This window comes from Monomorium pharaonis, chromosome 6, assembly GCF_013373865.1.
Source record: "Monomorium pharaonis isolate MP-MQ-018 chromosome 6, ASM1337386v2, whole genome shotgun sequence".
Lineage (NCBI taxonomy): Eukaryota > Metazoa > Arthropoda > Insecta > Hymenoptera > Formicidae > Monomorium > Monomorium pharaonis.
Window position 1 is genome coordinate 15,833,989 of NC_050472.1, and position 20,407 is coordinate 15,854,395.

The 20,407-nt window shown below is 41.0% G+C and overlaps 1 protein-coding gene and 1 long non-coding RNA gene across 3 annotated transcripts in view; one reads left to right on the top strand and one right to left on the bottom strand.

Moving 5' to 3' along the window:
* Nucleotides 1-20,407, top strand: part of LOC105840123 (pH-sensitive chloride channel 2) — a 255,878-nt gene that overhangs the window by 224,104 nt on the left and 11,367 nt on the right. The gene's annotated exons all lie outside the window — the stretch shown is intronic.
* Nucleotides 11,517-15,201, bottom strand: LOC118646068. The gene is made up of 2 exons (XR_004963689.1): nucleotides 13,279-15,201; nucleotides 11,517-13,214 (listed from the first exon to the last, which is right to left on the bottom strand). It is a non-coding gene; the product is annotated as an uncharacterized LOC118646068 (long non-coding RNA).

A 20,407-nucleotide genomic window follows, 5' to 3' on the forward strand; every position in this document is an offset into this window, starting at 1 on the left:
TGTTAATTAAATAATTATTAGTGTTATTTGTGAAATAATTATAAATTATATTAAATATTTAAAAAAGGAAAATTTACTTTAGATAGTTTTAGATGAAGATTTTCAAGTATTTCCAATAATTTTAAATAAAATTAAGTTTATCATGCAATATCCTTAGCTGAACAAATTTTGAATGTGAATGCGTATAGTAGTAGTAGTAATAGTAGTAGCAGTAGTAGTAGTAGTAGTAGTAGTAGTAGCAGTAATATTTATTGTTTCCGTTTTGATTACAAATATATTTACAAAATCTTACTTAATCTAAACTTAACCTAATTTATCCTTAATTCTAAATCACAACAATCGGCAAGGCTTGGAGACGAATATTATTCTTACCTCCATTCCTACTCGCATCATGTTTCCATTCCTACCCACTTCATGTTTCTTTTTACTATTAGTTTAGTAACTTTGATCTATCGCGCTTTTCTCCCTATTCTATCCTTTTATTTTCACTCTCTCCCTCTCACTCTCTTCCTTTCTCTTATTCTCTCATTCTCATTTTCTTCTCCCTCTTCTCCGCTCTCCCCTGTCTCTCCTCTCATTTCCTTTTCTAATCATTTCCTTCCTTTTTACTTCCTCTTTTTACTTCTATCACCAATCCTACTCTTTTCTCTTCCCTTTTAGTCTCCTTACTTCTTACTACTTACTTACTAGTTCCCTCATTTATTTCTTCCCTCTTTCTCCTTCCCCAAAACCCCTCCACCGCCTCCTGTTATCTTCCTCATCCTCCCTTCTACTCTTTGCACTTTTCCTATACATGTTGCCATGATTCCACCGCATCCTCACACAACCTGCAATTCCTTTTTACCTTATTTTTCTTAGTACCTACTCCCCTTAATATCATTCCCTATCCTGAATTTGACAATTCTCTTTCATTTTTCCCTACTCCTATTTCAGATAATTTGGTACTCCTTCTTCTTTAACTCTTCAATACCTTCTGTTATACTCAGACCTCTTTATCTTTTCCCTCCATTCCTTTCTTTGCCTATCTTTATCGGTCTCTCACTTTGTTAAACCATTTCTCCTCTTCCTCCTTTATCTTTACTTCCTCTGTCCTAAAATCCCTGTCTTCAAAAAACTCCTTTTTTTTCTCATTCCGATACATCCTTCCTCTCTCTTATTCTTTCCCTCATCTCCTTTCAGCATAACTTCGTTAATTTACTTCCCAACCCCCTCTCTAACCTTTTCTTATACCCCCATGTTCGGCTTCTTGCTTTCCCTCTTATTTATTGGTAGTTCTTCCCTTAACATGTACATACCACAGTATACTTCCATCCATTCCCAATACCCATCTCAAGTATTTTTTCTCTTGCTTTTTCATCCCTTTCCTTTCCTTCTCCAAATTTCCCCTCTGTATCCCATTACCGTGCACACCAGTCTACCAAATAGCCATAATCTTCTAACCCAATCCCCTTTGAACCTCTTCTTTTCAATTCCTCACACCTGCCCCACTATTGCCGCTGCTCTCCTTATCTTGTTCCAAATACTGTACCTCTTACTTCCCATTTCTCTGAAACATATATCCAAAGTATCTGAATTCTTTTACATTCTCTATTATCCTTTCTTTTCATCTCCACACTTTTTTGTTAAACCTTTCCCCTCCCTTTCTAAACTTTATAATCCTTGCTCTGCTTGAATTTAACTTCAACTTCTTCCCCTCACGTACTCTTCCAATCTCCTCAAAATACTTCTTATATCTTCTTCCCCCTCCGTTATCAACACTAGATCGTCTGCGTATCCCAAAAAATAAATTTTTCCCCCTATTCTTACCTCTCTCCCCTTCACTCTTTTAATTACCTTCTTCACATTGGCTAACACTATATTAAACAATAGGACACTAACTCGGGTACCTCTGCCTCACCGTCTAGAAGTAATCCTATAATTTCCTTCTAACCCTCACTCTACATTTTATTTCCCTAATAACCTCCTCCATTCTCCCTATTAATCCTTTTCTTATCCCTATTTCCTTCATTCCCCTAATAATTTTCCCATTGAGTCGAATGTCGCCTTTAAATCCACAAACGTGGTCACCATTTTACTTCTTTTCCTTCCTAATTCTCTATTAACTAAATATTTAAACACATGAATATTATCTACTGCTTCTACCCCTCTTAAAGCCTATTTGATTTTGCGGAATACCTTTTCTCTCCAATTCATTCTCTAGTTTTCTCATTAGGACCATTATATACATCTTATACCGGGTGGACATTAAAGTTACCCCTATATAATTCTTTACTTCATTTTCCTCCTCCTCCTTCACTATTGGTATAATAGCCCTTTCTTCCAGCTTTCCGGCTTTCTCCTCTTCGTACTTTGTTACAGAATTTCCATAATGATTCTTCCAACCTTTCTCCCCAGTTTACCTTTACAGTTTACTTGGAATTTTGTCTATACTCGTTGCTTTATTGTTCTTTAATTTGTTGTGAGTGAGATTGATATACTCACTCCGAGAATGTCGCAAACGATAAGGTTGTCAGATGACACTTTGCGCATGTGATACCGTCAGTCTTTCATACCGGACATCGTACCGGTAAACGCACTGGTTGCTACCTAAAATTTACCGACTTTGTGGCAAAATTTACTTAGACAGCATTTACTGTCTAAGCAAATGCACTGGCCAAAGGCTCGCGGACTTGAGAGAAACTTCCTAGCAACAAATTGAAAAACGGTCCATATGAGCATCGCGGAAAGAGAACAAGCGGAGTTATTGTGCATTAAGCTAGCAACGATTACGTGTCGCTTACTATAACATTTTATTATATTTTTCATAACAGGTGTATTATCGAGTAACGACTTATATTGTAATGGGTTAATAATTGCAAAACAAAGTATCAACGTGTAACATCTACAAGTATTGCAAGTATACATATCTTTTCTAAACCTGGCGTTATCTCTGGACAACTTGATCCCGAAGAAATTTTGGGAGCGATCCCGTAAAGTGTTCCGTAACCAGGCCCAACAAATTTCTTTAGCACTCTTCTTAGTTCTTTCTTTCCTATATTAACATTTATTCTTCCAACCTCATCTTCCTACTCCATTTGCCAACCTTCCTTTTACTCTCTCTAGTAATCTCATAAATTATTCTTCCATTATTTTATATAGATTCTTTACCCTTATTCTTACCCTTATTTACCCTTCTTTTCTACCTTCTTCTGTTTACAATTTTCCATACATCTTTCTCTTTCCTTGCTTCCGTCACCTGTCTCTCCCATCTGTCATTTTCTTCCTTCTATTCTCTTCACATAATTCTTTATACTCCTTTTCCCCCCTATATTCCTCTATTCTTCCGCTCCTCTTTTCAATTCTCTTAAACCTCTTCTTACTTTCTTTATCCCACCATCCTTTCCTTCTGGCTGTTCCTTTACATCCCTACCTCACTACTACTTTTAACTCTCTATTACTTCTTTACTACCTTCTTTACTGTCTCTTATCCTCTCTTCTAACTCTTTCCACTCTATATCCGACGTCCTTTCTCTCCAACTCATTTCCGTTAATTTTTCTTAAAACTCTCACATCCCACATTTCTCTCCATAATCTCTTCTTCCTCCTTTTCCAACTTTCTTTTTCTCCTTTATCGTTACTTCCAGATCCGAGTTTATACGCTCCTCTACTCTCAATCTGCTTGTTCTCTCTTTTATTTCCTCATTCCCTATCACATTATCAATAACCGTGCATCCTTTTTCTCCAGTAAATGTGTATTTCTTTTTCTCATCACCATTTATATTGTCATTAAAAAATCGATCGCCCACTTTCCTCTATGAAATCTATCAACATTTCCTCTTCTTTATTTATTTTTCTCATCTTTAAAATTCCTTTTCCTTCTCTCTCCTTCCTCCATTACTTCCTCCCCCTTCTGCACCTCCGCTCTTCCATCCTGTTTTTGCATTAAAATTCCCTTCCACTATCGTTTTTACCTTCTCCTCATCCTCCTTTGTCCATTCCTCAAGTTCTCTTATTGTTTCATTCATTTCATTCCTGCCTAGGTAAGCTCCCACAATTCTTCATTTCTCTTCCTTATTCTCCTCACCATAATTTCTTTCTTCTTTTTCTATATTCCCTTTCCCCTTTCTACAAATTCACCTCTTATTCCTATTATTATTCCTCTTATTGCCCTCCCTTTCTTATTTCTTCTTTTAGCTTCCTATTGCATCCCCACTCCTGTGGAAGCACTCCCTTATTCTAGTTCAATTCTTTTTAACACTTCATTTCTCCAACAGCACAACTACTTCTCACTTTCTTACTTTCTCACTCTTCTCACTTCTCAAAATTTACTATCCTTGTCTATTAAATGCGCCACATTCTAAAATAACACATTTCAATCGCCATTCTCTTCCTTTGTTTTCCTCTTTTTGCTTTCGTCATTTTTTCTTATGTTATCTTTTCCATTTCCTCTATCCCTCCCCCCCCCCGCCTTAACGTCTTACATTGTCCTTTATATTTCTCAACATCTTTTTATCCTTGTCTCGTATCCTCCATTTCTCATTTATTCTAATCTTTCCATGGCCTATCCACACCCTATTCTCCTTCCTTCCTAATATCTTCTAATCTCCACCCCATGTTTTTTCCTGTCCAGGTATAGTCCTCCCCTACTTTCTTTTTTCTCCTTTTTAGAGTTTCTTTCTTCCTCAGTACCTCTCTCCTTTGTTCCTCATTTGTTAGTTTAACTACAATCTCTCTTCCTTCCCTTGCATTGCTTCCCGTCCTTCTTATCTCCTTCATCTCCACCTTAACACCATTTTTTCCCAACATTGCTTCTACCATTTCCCTTCTCCTCCCCTCCCTCACTTCTAACTCTTTAATATTCCTCTTTCTTTCCTCCCTTTCCTTCATTTCCATCTTCTTTTCTATCTCCTCTACTCTATTTTCCCATTCGTCCATTTTCACGTCCCTCTTTAATCCCCCCTACATTGCAGCTCATCCCTTTCTTTTTCCATCTCGCTAATTCTTTCTTCTAACCTCCTCACACTCTCTCCTCCCTTTCCTTCCTTCCCTTCTCATCTTGTAATCTCAATTTCTTCTTTATTTTTTCAATGCCCCCCTTATTATTCTCTGTTGTTCTGTTATCTCCTTTTTCATTTCCTTCTTCAGTTCCTCCTCTTCACTAAAATCTTTTAATTTTGATACCCTCTTAGGCATTTGTAAACATAACGTCATCGAAATATTAATCGATTTGTATCTGCATCATAAAGTTATTCTCGATTGAAGATGTCAGCTTACGAGCCAAATTCTCGTCATTTGCGGGAGGTTTTATTTTTTGCTTCAATATGAAGAAATCTGCGTCTGAGGCTCATCGAATGCTCTTAAATACATATGGTGAGGCAGCTATTAGTGAAAGAACGTGCCAAGAGTGGTTTTAACGCTTCAAGAACGGTGATTTTGATGTCGAAGACCGGCATGGCGGTGGAAGAGGGAAGGTTTTCGAAGATGCAGAATTGGAGGCATTAGAGACTTGATCAAGACTCATGTCAAACGCAAAAAGAATTGGCAGGATCATTGGAAGTGACTCAACAAGCCATTTCAAAACGCCCGAAAGTCATGCACGGAAAAAAGTTTGGCAATACAGAAGCACTAACTAGTGTAACAGCTGTACGAAATGAGAGTGCGCTGTTGTACTTCTCTTTGGTACGGTAGCTCTCTCAGTTTGGGAGCCCTGCTGTCCCAATTTCGCACCACAGCATTCCTAACCTTAAAGTGCAGTGGTTGCCCCATCAGGGTGGGGAAAACAGTTCTTCCGGCGCTTAGTGCTGCCAGTTACTCAAAACTGACACTCTGTAGTCCTAAATGCGAGGTGGCGCTGCACTACCACCTATGATGCAGCAGTAGTGCCAAACTTTTTTCCGTGTAGGAATGATTCAGAAGCAAGGAACTTGGGTGCCGTACGAGTTGAAGCCGAAAGATGTTGAACGGCGTTTGTTTACTTGTAAACAATTGGGCAATACTTAAAGAGAGCTCACTGTTCACCGAATTTGTTAAAACTTAACAATATTGGTGTTTTTGTGCGGAGAACACAAATCTGGCAGAAAAAAGCGTCGCCCTGCCCTGCAAGACAAGATATTAATCGTTAAAGTTCACTATTTGACAAGTTATGAAACTTGTCATACCGACGAAATGTTGATATTAGCTCTTATCTCTCGCCAAACGCGTTCGATGTGCTGGGTGTGGGCTCCTAAAAAACTGTTAATAGAACTGTATAGAGAACGCGTCAACGGAGGAAGGGCTCCGTCCCTTCCCTTGCACCCCCTTCCGTAATTTTTCGTAATTCTAACCCATCAATTTTATATCGCTATTTGGTTAATTGCGAAAACATTGGATACGAACAGCGTGGAAAATCGCAAACCTATATGGTACTGTACAAGCGTGGACATCGTTTACTTTACGTAAAGCACTAATATCATGTATCGTATTCATAAAACGTAAAATAAACGACAGTACCACATGGGTTTGCGACTTTCCACGCTGTTTGTTTCCAATGTTTTCGCTTTAACCAAATAGCGATATAAAATTGGTGGGTTAGAGTTAGAAAAAATCACGGGAAGGGGGTGAAGGGAAAGAGGCGAAGCCCTGCTGCTTGCAAAGCAAAGATGGAAGGGATTTCTGCATATTTCTGCATCGTATTGTGACTGGGGTCGACGACGAAAAATGGGTACATTACGATAATTCCAAGCGCAGAACATCATAAGGATTTCCCGGCCATGCTTCCACGTCGACGGCCAAACCGAATATTCACGACTCCAAGGTCATGCTTTGTATTTGGTGGGACCAGCTCGGCGTAGTATATTATGAATTACTATAACCGACTGAAACAATCACAGGCGATCGGTATCGAAAGCAATGCGTTTGAGCCAAGCACTGAAAAACAAACGGCCACAATACAACGATAGACACGATAAAATGATTTTGCAGCATGACAATGCTCGACCCCATGTCACAAAACCCGTCAAAACACACTTGGAAACGTTGAAATGGGAAGTCCTACTCCACCCGCCGTATTCTCCCGACATTGCTCCTTCTGACTATCACTTGTTTCGATCAATGACACACGGCCTGGCTGACCAGCACTTCCGTTCTTATGAAGCAGTGAAAAATTGGATCGATTCGTGGATCGTCTCAAAAGATGACCAGTTTTTTCGACGCAGGATTCATATGCTGCCAGAAAGACGGGAGAAAGCAATGGCCAGCGATGGACAATACTTTGAATCGTAAATGAATAATCAGTTTTTCACAATAAAGCCTCGAATTTCGAAAAAAACGGCGGAAGTAAAGTTGTACACCTAATACCAAAACTGTCCCTTCTTTGCCCTTTATTCCTCCCTTTCCTACTCCTTTCTCCATTTTGCTTTCCCTCCCCAAAATTTTTACTCTCTCCTGAAACTTTTATTCCATTCCCTTCTACTTTATTTTCACTGTCCAAACTTACTCATTGTTTCTCCTCTCTATCCTATACACTTTTAGGCTTAACGCGCTTGCTCATTGAGACTCCTCTATCCATCTATTCTCTCTACGCAACTTCTCGTCCGCCAGTCTTCTTTTATCTCCTTCTCACCTCCAAACCTGCCGTCCTCCATGTTTTCCCACATAGTCACACACTCTTACTCTCACTCACACTTTCATCGCACACTCTCGCGTCCAATACACTCTTTTATATATTTTGTATATGTCATTTTCACTCTTGGTTATGAAACACATTACGGGATCGCTGCCGGAGTTTTTTCAGGATCAGGTTGCCCAGAGATAACGCCGAGTTTAGAAAAGATACGTATTCTTGCAATACTTGCAGACGTTACACATTGATACTTTGTATCTTGGAATTATTAACCCATTACAATATAAGTCGTTACTCGATAATACACCTGTTATGAGAAATCTAATAAAATGTTATAGTAAGCGACACGTAATCGTTGCTAGCTTAATACACAATAATTCCACTTGTTCTCTTTCTACGATGCTTATATACATCGCTTCTCGGTCTGTTGCTAAAAAGATTCAAGTCCACGAGCCTTTGGCCAGTGTATTTGCTTAGACAGTAAATGCTGTCTAAGTCTAAATTTTACCGTAAAGTCGATAAATTTTGGGTAGCAATGCGTTGACCGGGAGCGTCCAAAATGGCCACGCGTAAATTTGACCACGTTCGATATGGCCACGTCCGAAATGGTCACGTTTGGAATGACCACGTTCGAAATGGCTACGTTCGGAATGGCCACGGGAAATATTGCACGGAGTTCAATTTCCCCACGTTCGAAACGATTACGTCCGAAATGGCCACGTTTGAAACGGCCACGTTTTGAATGGCCACATTCGGAATAGCCACGGAAAATATTGCACGAAGTTCCATTTGCCCACGTTCGAAATGGTCACGTCCGAAATGGTCACGTTCGAAATGACCACGTTTAAAACGATCACGTTCGTAATGGCCACGTTCGAAATGGTCACGTTTGGAGTGGCCACGTTAGGAACGGCGACGTTTGAAATGGCCACGTTCGAAATGGCGTTTGTTTTACTTGAGCATGCGCAGCGGTCATATCCTCATGCTTCTTGGCGCATGCTCTATCTAGCACAAGCCATACAAAAAATGCATGCTAACCCATATACATAACAAACAATGTAAAGTTCACATATGTTTGCAGATTTCTAATACAATGTACATAGGTTAGTGACTTGCACCCCCGTGTGTGAGCGCGCGCGAAGCATTCTCTGCATTACATGGGTTTGCGACCTTCCACGCAAAACAAGGTGCTCGTTAAAAACATATGTATATGTTTGATATTCACGCATTTTTTGCATGGCTTGTGCTAGACAAAGCTTGTGGCCAGGAAACATGAGAATATGATTGTTGCGCATGCTCAAGTAAAACATACGTGGCCATTTTGAACGTGGCCGTTTCGAACGTGGCCGTTTCGAACGTGGCTGTTTCGAACGTGGCCATTACAAACATGGTCGTTTCGAACGTGACTATTTTGAACGTGGGCAAATCGAACTTCGTGCAATATATCCCGTGGCCATTCCAAACGTGGCCGTTTCAAACGTGGCTGTTTCGGACGTGATCGTTTCAAACGTAGACAAATTGAACTCAATGTAATATTTCCTGTGGCCACTCCGGACGTGACTGTTTCGAACGTGGGCAAATTAAACTCCGTGTAATATTTCCTGTAGCCATTCCGAACGTGGCTATTTCGAACGTGGCCGTTTCGAACGTGGCCATTTCGAACGTGATCAAATTTCGAACATGGGCAAATTATATCCATTCGCATTGACCGGTATGATGTCTGGTGTGAAAGCCTGATGGTATCACATGCGCGAGGTGTCATCTGACACTTTTATCGTTTGCGATATTCTCAGTATGTGTATATCTCACTCACAACAAATTAAAGAACGGTAAAGCAACAAGTATAAACAAAATTCCAAGTAAACTGTAGAGGTATGGGGAAGGAGACTGGAAGAATCATTATGGAAGCTCTTTAACAACGTATGGAGAGAAGAAGGTTGGCTGGAAAGCTGGAAGAAAAGGATTATTATACCAATAGTGAAGAAGGAGGAGGAAAATAAAGTAGAAAATTATAGGGGGATAACTTTAATGTCCACCCGGTATAAGATGTATGCGACTATAATGACGACTGAAGGCGGGAATTTTGACGTTAGAAGGTTTATATTCTTTCCATATATTAAAGGGGGGACCTTCTTTTGGACACGTAACTATTGGACACGCACGATTGGACACGGCACGATTGGACACGCACATTGCACGATTGGACACTGCATTATTGGACACCGCACAGTTTTCTAGTGAAAACCATTAATATTTATATCATATAACAGATTATTTAGCTTTAGAAATATCTCGCAGAAAAAAACGTCGCTCTGCTAGAAAAAAAAGTGAATTTCAAATGTTTATATTTTTACGAGCATCTTGTTTTTTATGGAAAGTTGCAACTTATGTGGTGCAGAGAATACTTCGCGCGCGCGCGCGCGCGCACACGCACACACGCACGCACGTACACACACACACACACACACACACACACACACACACACACACACACACACACCAGTGATGGGCAATCGTGGGAATTTTTCGCGAAAATCTTCATGCGCAGGCGTAAATTATTCACAGCTAGATGTCGTCTACTCTTCATTGATGTATTCTAAGTGCATATAAGAGGACTCAGGGGTTCTTTTCCCGCATTTTGAAGTAACAACACGTAATGTTTTATAATGTAAGATATTATATTATATATATATATATATATATATATATATATATATATATATATACTATTAAATTTAATTATTTGAATTTGTTATGATGTAGTGACAACAAAAATGGATCCACAACCGTCGACATCAAGGGGCATTGAGAAAAAGAACAAGAAAATCTAATATAAAAGTATACCAATATTCTTGGTTAAGTAAAGATATTTTTAAAGATTGATTAACGCCACATGAAAATAGTAAAAAAGCTCTCTGCAAGGCTTGTAATAAAGTTCTTTTATGCGGCAAATCAGATTTAATAAAACATGCCGGAACAAAATTGTAACCGTGAATCCTGTGTGCTTATTGGTTGCGGATAGCCGCGGGATTCAGGATCCGGGCGGCGGGCTCGAATAAGTGAGAAGACGGTGTGTTCGGTCTAATACTATGATTTATTAATAACTACTCCTATGCTAATATGTACAATGCCCTAAGCTACTATATACAATGTGCGGCCTCGAAATGCGAGGTGTTCGTGTGCTGGCGACTATGTCGCGGCATGCGCTCGTGTACCTGCGCGTGATCGGTGCAGTGCCCTGATTGACTATGGCGGCGATGCGTGCGATCGGTGTCGGCGTAATGCCTCGGTTGGCTACGGCGGCGTGCGCGCCGGTCGGTCGGTGCGGCGATTGGCGGCGGGTGCGGTATCGGCGGCAGCGGTGCGGTGGTACGCTGTGGCCCTAAGGCCTGACGCTAGCAGTGCTGTGAATCGGCGCGGTCGTCGGCACGGTGCCCGTTATCAGCTGCTCGACGCATCAGCTGATCGGTCGACGCTATCGCTCAGTCACCCCGCGTGGGTGACAGATCGCGGTGCTGGTTTCCCCCTCAGTGCGGGGTATCCGGGTGAGACGACGCGTGCGACCACTCAATGCGCGATCGAGAGCTTAGGTGCGGGACGTGCTAGTGAGTTGCCGCTCGGTACGCGGTCAGGAAGGCACTCACTGCGTGCCGGGAAGGATCAAGTGTTAGGTTATGGCGCTCAATGTACGCGCTAGGAAGCCTGGCTCACTGCACCAGGAGGCTCAGTCTGCTCAGTGTGCGGACTGGGGAAACTCTGGCTCTTGTCGCGAGTGGAGGGCTTATATACCCTCCACTCGGTGACGAGGGAAACAGAGAAGAGCAGAGGGAGCGTGCGAGGTAGGGGTAACGGCCTTACCTCCGCTCTAGCGGCAGCGGGGGAATTGGGGCTTGTTATTAAAATTGTATATTAAAAATATAAATAAAAGTCATAATGTCATACCATCTGCTTTATTAACAAAGCTTTATAATGAGAACCATGTTAAAAAATTTAAAATAGCCGAAATAAAATTATCTGGTCTAATTGCTGAACATAATATAACTTTTCAAATTGTAGATTACATGATCCCTTTCTTAAGAGAAACTTGCTCTGATCCACAGGTGCTTAATGATCTAAAACTGTCAAGAAAAAAATGTGCACAGATTATAAAAAATGTTTCAGAAAAACGTGAAAATAAAAAGCTAAACAATTTAAAAAATAAAAAATTTTCTATTTTGCGACGGTGTTTCTTTCGACTCGTCTGCAACTTCGTCGCGATCTCACTTTATTTCACTTTAATTATCTCAATTGCTGGGCGCCAGGCGCGAAGAATCGCGGCGCACAAAATTCACAAAATAGTCAATCACGACGGCTAATTACCCGGTAACCCGCTCCTACACAAAATGGTAGAAAGACGAAATTCTTATAGCAAGATGTTCTTTCTTGGAGAGTGGAAGAGGAGGTCTACAATCACTGACGACTCATTTGATAATAATATAACAGATCATATATTAATAAGATAAATGGTAACAATGAAGGATATAACTATAATCGATTGCTCGATGGTTCTCTCAACGAATCAGAGATGCGATTAAGGTTCGATACATCTACAGCAAACACATCCGAATTTACAACACGCTTAATAATCATTTTACACGATAACAATACGATAACGATCACGAAATTAGAACAAACACAAATAACGAAAAGTCTCTGCATTACGCGAACGGTTAACGCGATTCTCGTCGACGCTCGGGACACGCACGCATCTTGCTCGTGATTCTACTCGCGACTTTATATATCACTTTATATAAAAGCTTAAATATCTACGCCAAGATATAGCCCTGCCCGTCGCGGGCCTTACGCGAATATCCGTGAGGCGGTCACTACGCCTCGGTACGACGACATCGTCCCCGGGTACTCGATATCTTCGTCCGAGAGGCGGATTTCTCGTGTCTCGGCAATATGCCCGCCGCTCGGGGCTCTCGATATGCTTAATCTCGGGATACAAATCCCGGAAGTCTCACTCTATCGCGTCGTCCCGACGTCCCGCAGATTACAATTAATATAATTACAACACGACTGTCGGCTCGGCGGCTTTCGAGGGGAGAATTACAAGAAATGGGCGCTTATCTCTAAGACGAAATTCCACACGTGGAATACCGTGCCCCGGGTATACTCGGTATCGTGAATCTACTTGCCGCGGTATTTCTTTACGGCGCTTGACAAATCTTTACTATCTCGCGAACCGCGGGGGACCGTGTCATCTTCCTTACCGCGTCGAAGTGGTGGCCTTACAATTATCGAGGACGTCGCTAGTGGCCGTTAGTCCGCACCCTTAGTCGACTTGCCGAACAGTGACGAACCGTGAGCGGTCGGGGGCGCCGCGGACGCCGGTAGCGGCTTGTGCATCGATTGCGCTTCGATAGCTAGTCGATAGGGGCGCCTGCTCGTCCTGCAGGATCTCAGCGTCCGAAGGCGCCTCTGGTCTTGACGCGGCTCGGGGTGATCAGGCCCCGTCCGGCTTATTCCTCGAGGCCGTGACGACCGCTCCTGCTGGGGTTTCCTCCACCCTGGCGGACGGGCGTAAAGGCGCATGCTATTTCCCCGGCGTCGTCTCTGGCTGCACCTAGTTGCTGCTCCTTTCTCTCCTTTTCTACAACAAGACAAAGCGGCAGCCCCACGATTTTCCTTACGTATCTTGGTATTAACATAGATACCTGATTTACGGTCCTTCGGTTGTCCGGGGCCCCGCCGCTCGGTCGTCTAGGCTTCCCCTCGATAATCCTTCGACGGCTGTTACGTAAATTACAAAATGGTCATCTTGGCACACCACTCCACCCGCTCGCTGTTAAGATCTAAATTCTAAATTAAATTAGCCGGTAAAGGAAGAGGCCGTCGCCCCCCTTGAGGTAAGGCGCGGCCCTAAATGATCTTTCCCGGCCGGGCCATTCCGGCCCTTGTGACGGACAAAAAACGTCACGTCACAGTTTTAATAGATAACATCAGTATCACTAATGATAAGTTGCTTTGTATTTTAGTAAAGTACGTATCGTTGGAAAATGAAAAATGCCTAATTCAATTATTAGAATTAGTACCATTGAATGCTATAAATTGTTCCACGGATAAATTATATTTTGCATTTAAAAAATGTTTAGAAAAGAAAGGTATACCGTTATCAAGTATTATAGAAATAGTTTGCGATAATGCTTCCATAATGATAGGCGTTCAAGATTCTTTCATTAGTAGATTGAAAAAAGAGGTACCGGCCCTCGTTGTATTGAAATGTATATGCCATTTTTCAGCTCTTATTGCGAGCAAAACTTGTGCAAAATTGCCGAATTCTCGTGAAATTTTTTTACATGCTATTGCAACATATTTCTTTGGCAGTGCAAAAAGATCGGCTATCCTGTGTAAATTTTAAAACTTTTTTGGAGTAGAAAAACGTAAACTCTTAAAATTATCAAGGTGGCTTGCGTTACAGAAATGTGTTACTAGACTTCTCGACAATTGGGAAGTCTTGAAACATTACTTCCTCCTAGAAACGATAGAAAACAAAAATAATTCGGCTTTTACAATTTTAATACTTTAAATGATAATAAAATTAAAGCATATTTGTTATTTTTAAAATATGTATTCTTTCAATGCAATGAGTTTAAAGCATTTCAAGATCAAAAAATTTTAATTCATAAATTAGCTGAGAGTAGTGAACATGTAATAAAGCAGATTAGATATAATTTCTTACAATCTAACGCATTAAAAAATATTTTAATGGATATTAACCCACAAAATGTTTTACCATCAACTTCAATATATCTCGGTTCAGATTGCGAAACTTTATTGGAATTAGAATCATCCGAATTTGTTATAGAAATAAACTTCAAATGTTTATCTTTTTACACAATCGTGTTACAAGAAATGATACAACGATTGCCTTATAATAATAAGTTCTTTCGCGAACTTAGATTTCTAAATTCAAGAATTGCTTTACGCAAGGAAAGTAGACGTATCTTTCCAGACTTGAAAAATATAGCAAAATATATTAAAATTTTCGATATTAGGCTTTAGCTTATAAATGGAGAATGTTGCCTGTTGTATTTAATGACGCGGATAAAATTTTTTTTGGCTAACTTAGGAATTGATAATATGTGGAAGAATATTTTAGACTTAAAGCTTTTACGACCATTGACATTGCTTCCAATAAAAAGGGCTTCCGGATACATGCGTCCTAGTACAGCGTTGCGCAGACGTTTCGCAAACGTTACAGTTTGCATCATCAGGGCTAGGGGCGATACTGAGCTCTCCTGAATTGTGTAACCGTCTTTATGTACTCCTTGTCCTGGTAGTAGGGATAGAGGTGAGGGGGAGGAACGGAGTTATTCGTCCAATACTCACACAACACGCAGACATAATTAGGACGTAATTTGGATGTCAGATAGAAACCGGAGGACATCCGATGGACGTACTTAGGATGTTCTATATTTGTCCCAAGGGCAAGTACATCCTTAGAATGTTTGAACCAGATGTAAAACTGACTATTATTTGGACACATAATAGCCTTAATTAATTACCATACATGTAATACTTCTGTATTGCTAACGGTCCCGATAGTCGACGAAAACATCACGGTGCAGACAATATGGCCTTTTAGATAGATAAGAGCGCGCTCGCGCGATCAGATTGTAGAGCGAGAGCTATGCGATCGAGCGCGAGGCGCCGGAGCGGAGAGGCTCTTTACGAGAGCTCTAGCTCCGCGCCGAGGCGATCCTCTCTCTAGCTCTCTCTCTCTGCGACCGCGCTCTCCGCGCTCGTATAACGCGACGTCTATATCGCGGACGATCTCATCTCTACTCTCGACTCTCTCTGCTCTCTCTCTCTCTCGCTCTCTCTCTCTCTCGATCTATCTAGAGTCTCTCTCTCTCTATCTCTCTCTAGCTCTCTCTCTCTCTCTCTCTCTCTCTCTCTCTATCTCTCTCTCTCTCTCTCTCTCTCTCTCTCTCTCTCTCTCTCTCTCTCTCTCTCTCTCTCTCTCCTCTCTCTCTCTCTCTCTCTCTCTCTCTCTCTCTCTCTCTCTCACTCACACAGAGTGTTGTGCACAGGCGTTGACTTAATATGCTTGCGCACAACGCTGCACAAAGCTATCCGCGGAAAAAAGAATAGTAAATATATCTGGACCGTAATATTTTCGCCGCGACTGCATTATTCTAACTAATGCTTCAGACGGAAGGCTAGCGCAATATACAAATATTACATATACGAATCTTACATAAAAAATACTATTCAAAAGAATTTGTATAACACTCATTAAAAACTATTGAAATTATTTATCACTACAAGTTTTCAATGGGCGTTATCAAATATATTATCATTTTGAATATTATAACTAACCGTTAGCATTTCTATGTTAAAAAATGTTTTATGAACTTCTTTGGGGCAGTGAAATTCGTTCTCAATTCCTCATGAGTGAGGACCGATTGCGCACATAAGCGATTGGACACAGTAGTATTTCCCGATTGGACACAGACCCAATTGGACACGGACCCGATTGGACACGGACCCGATTGGACACGGACTCGATCAGACACGGACCCGATTGTACACGAATACGATTGCACACCGATCTGATTGCACACCGATCCAATTGCGCACCGACCCGTGTCCAATAGGGACTGTGTCCGATCGGGACGGTGTGCAATCGAGACTGTGTCCATTCAAGTCCGTGTCCAATCGGGTTTGTGTCCAATCGAGTCCGTATCCAATCGGGTCGGTGTGCAAACAGGTCGTGTGCAATCGAGTCGGTGCGCAATCGAGTCCGTGTGCAAACGGGTCGGTGCGTAATCGGGTCCGTGTGCAATCGGGTCCGTATGCAAACGGGTCGGTGCGCAATTGGGTTCGTGCGCAATCGGGTCCGTGTGCAATCGGGTACGTGTGCAAACGGGTTGTGTGCAATCGGGTCGGTGCACAATCAGGTCCGTGTGCAAAAGGGTCGGTACGCAATGGGGTCCGTGTGCAATCGGGTCGGTGTGCAATCGGGTCCGTGAGCAATCGGGTTCGTGTCCAATCGGGTCCGTATCCAATCGGGTCTGTGTGTAATCGAGTCCGTGTCCAATCGCGACTGTGTCCAATCGCTTATGTGCGCAATCGGGACATTCCTCATACTTTTTGTTTAATAATAAATACTATATTACGGAGTCCCTATGGGATCCCCGTTATCTCCGGTTGTAGCGGATTTGGTTTTGCAAAATTTAGAACTACGTATTTTTGGGACACTCTTATTTACACCTGACTTATATCTTAGACACATGTAGACGATATTTTAATAGTGTCTCATAATTCACAAATTCATATATCATGTATCATCTCTTCGATTCTTTCAATTAATTCTATTATAATGGGACATCCGGAAAGCATCTTTTGAATGTCCCGCGGACATACGAGATACAGAGACACAAACAGGGCTTGGGTGTACTTCCGAAAACGTGAAACCCCCGATTTTGCTGAAATTTTTGCCAAAGCTTACTCTTGATTAGAGAAGAAAGTCCCTAAAAGGATTTTCACCGACAAAGTTTTGTTTGCCTTTTATTACTTCCTAAAGTTGCAAACATTTCGACTGTATATCTCTGAAAGTATTGATTTTAGAGAAAAAAGTTTCAAACAAAAAATGAAATTCATAAAAAGTTCTACAAAAAAAGTTATATACATTTTTTACGTAAACCTATTATTTTGACTGTTATGACTCAACATAACTCGGCGGGGGTCTGTTTTATTAAATATGCGAAAATTTTTTAATTTTAAAGTTATATATATTTATTTAACTTAAACAAAAGTTAAATTGCAAATTTAAAAAAAAATAATTTTTTTACAGTTTAACATAAAAAAGAAATAATTTCTATAATCACACTACTCCGCCGGTTACAGAGCGAAACAACGTCCACGCTTGTACTGTACCACATGGGTTTGTGACTTCCTATTTAAAATGGTGGCCAAATAACGAATTAAAAATGTTTGAGTTAGGTTAAGAAAAAATACGGAGGGAGTGCAGGGGGCGGGACGGAGCCCGTCCCCCGCTCAGGCGTTCTCTGCACAATCTTTTGCAATTTTTGCACAACCTTTGCAAATTTCCCCGCAAAACGAGATTCTCATTATATACGTATTCATTTGAATTTTGAGCACGTCTTTTCTATACCTATTTTTTACGCTAATCTTTTCCGAGATACATAATGAAAGCTTTTAAAATGTTAAGAAAAAAATACTTTTTTTCTTCATGATAGCCAAAATAATAGGTTTACGTAAAAAATGTATACAACCTTTTTTGTAGAGCTTCTTATGAATGTGGGTTAGTTCGGTATCGAGTGTACGTTACTCCCCACTCGAGATGTTCCACCGCGTGGAGCTTTTTGGTCGCCCTGAAAAGGGCGGTTTATCTTGCGTCCTTATAAGGACGGTTGTCCCTCGTTGATTGATGCGACGAATTCTGCGTATAGGTCCTGTGGCTTCAGCTGGACCCTAGCGCTATGGCTTTGCGTCTTCTTCTTTGGAGCCCGTGGAGTCCTGGGCTTTCCTGAAGGTGTGCTAGGCCAGGAGTCGTTGGAACCACCAGAAGCCTTAGCTTGAACGCTAACGTCGACCTTCGGTCGGGTCGGCGTAGTCTGCGTCCCTGTTGTGTGTTGCAGGTAACGTGGAGTCCTGTCGCTCCGCAGAATCGGTGGAAGATCCCAGGGAATTAGTTTCCAGGGTAACTTCGTTTCCCCCGGGTCGAGCCTCGTTGTCCTTCGGTCCTGGACCCTGGGTGCTGGTCGCTCCTCCGGCCGGGCCGGCCGGTTGTTCTTCCGTCTCCGCGGCAGGATGCTGCCGTTGAGCTCACTCCTAGAAGGAGGCCCTGGGGGAGAGCACACTCCCCGTAGGAGGCCCTGGTAAGAGCACACTCCACGAAGGAGGCCCGGGTGAGAGCACACTCCACGAAGGAGGCCCGGGTGAGAGCACACTCCACGAAGGAGGCCCTGGGTTGTCTCGGACGAGCACACTCCGAGAGGGAGGCCCGTCACTTACACAAAAGAGAGTACAGAGAATACCTTTACTAGTTATCCTCTCTATGAATCTAGGATTAGATTACCTTATCCAGCGCTGCGGGTGGTCTTTATATAGCCGGGCCGCTGCATCTCACTCCGGAGTGCCGCGGCCGCTCTATCGGCTGCGCCGCGCACTGCTCCGCTGGCGCCTCACGGCGTGGGCGGTGAGTGCGCGTCGGTTGACGCACCGGTGTACGCCGTGAGCGCATTAGCTTTATTTTTTGTTTAAAACTTTTTTCTTTAAAATTAATACTTTCAGAGGTACACAGTAAAAATATTTGCAACTTTAGGAAGTGATAAAAGACAAACAAAGCTTTGTCGACGAAAATCCTTTTAGGGACTTTCTTTTCTAATCAAGGGTAAGCTTTGGTTAAAATTTCAGCGTGATCGGAGGTTTCATCTTTACGGAAGTTTATCCCAGGACTTTTGAACACATATCGGATGTCCAAAGGATGTCCATGTGTTGTGTGAATAGTAGCACAGTTCATTGGCCTATCATTGGTCAACTGTTGGCCAATCTTAATACAATATTGGCTTACTATTTGCAATTTAATATGTACCGTTTGGAAATGTTTTTAATCAATCAATTAAAAACATTTCCGAACGGTACATATTAAATTGCAAATAGTAAGCCAATATTATATTAAGATTGGCCAACAGTTGACCAATGATAGGCCAATGAACTGCGCTACTATTGAACGAATAACTTCGTCCCTTTCCCACACCCCTATCCCTACTACTAGACAAGGGATATATAAGGACGGTTACAATCCAAGAGAGCTCAGTATCGGAGTTACTAGCCCTGATGATGCAAACTGCAACGTTTGCGAAACGTCGACGCAACGCTGTACCAGGACGCGGCATGTATCCAAAAACCTTTTCTATTGGAAGAATATTTTTGAAAAAAAGAAATTCAATGATGAACCGTTTTTCCAAATTAAAAAAATTTAGTACATATAGTTTTGCCACTTCCACACTCTAATGCAGAAGCAGAGAGGATATTTTCTATTGTTATAGATGTTAAGTATAAAAAGAGGAATCGGATTGATGTTGCCTGTTTAGATGCAATTTGTAAAGTGCGTTCAAGTTTCCAAGCTAATCAAATTAATTGTAACACTTTTCAAATAGATTTAACGCATTTGGAATTGCACAATTTTAAAAATTTATTTTCTTCTAATAATAACAATGGTGAGGCTGAAGATAAATAGATAAAAATAGACTTTTTTACTCATACTGTTCATTGTAACATTCTTTTAACAATTTAATCTCATTTCTTTATAATTTTATTAACATTTTAATAAGTACAAATTGCACGACTTTGAAAACCTCTTTTACTTTTGTGGTTATTTTGTCATTGCTTTTAACATTTTTGAACATCTGCACTCTTTTTTTATTCAAGTGTTAACTAATAATAATATAACTTCTAATATAATTTTTGGCATACATTTTTTCATTATTCATTTTTTTTAAATTATCTTTTTCTTTTATGAATTTTTTTGCATATTATTTATTTTAATATTTAATTATTTTAGTTTTTCTGTGAACCATGTAGTGCAATACATGTTTTTTTATGTTTGTTTATTTTTTATTTTAAAGTACTTTATTTTTGTTTTATTTTAAAGTATTTTATTTTTGTTTAATGTAAAAAGAATTTTATCTGTTATCTAATGTAATATTTAATTACTTTTGCCAATTATTTTTCTTTTTTCTTTTTTGATTTATTAAAGGATTAACTCCCGTATCCTCTCTCCTCCTGTGATGTTGATGTCCAATTCTCATA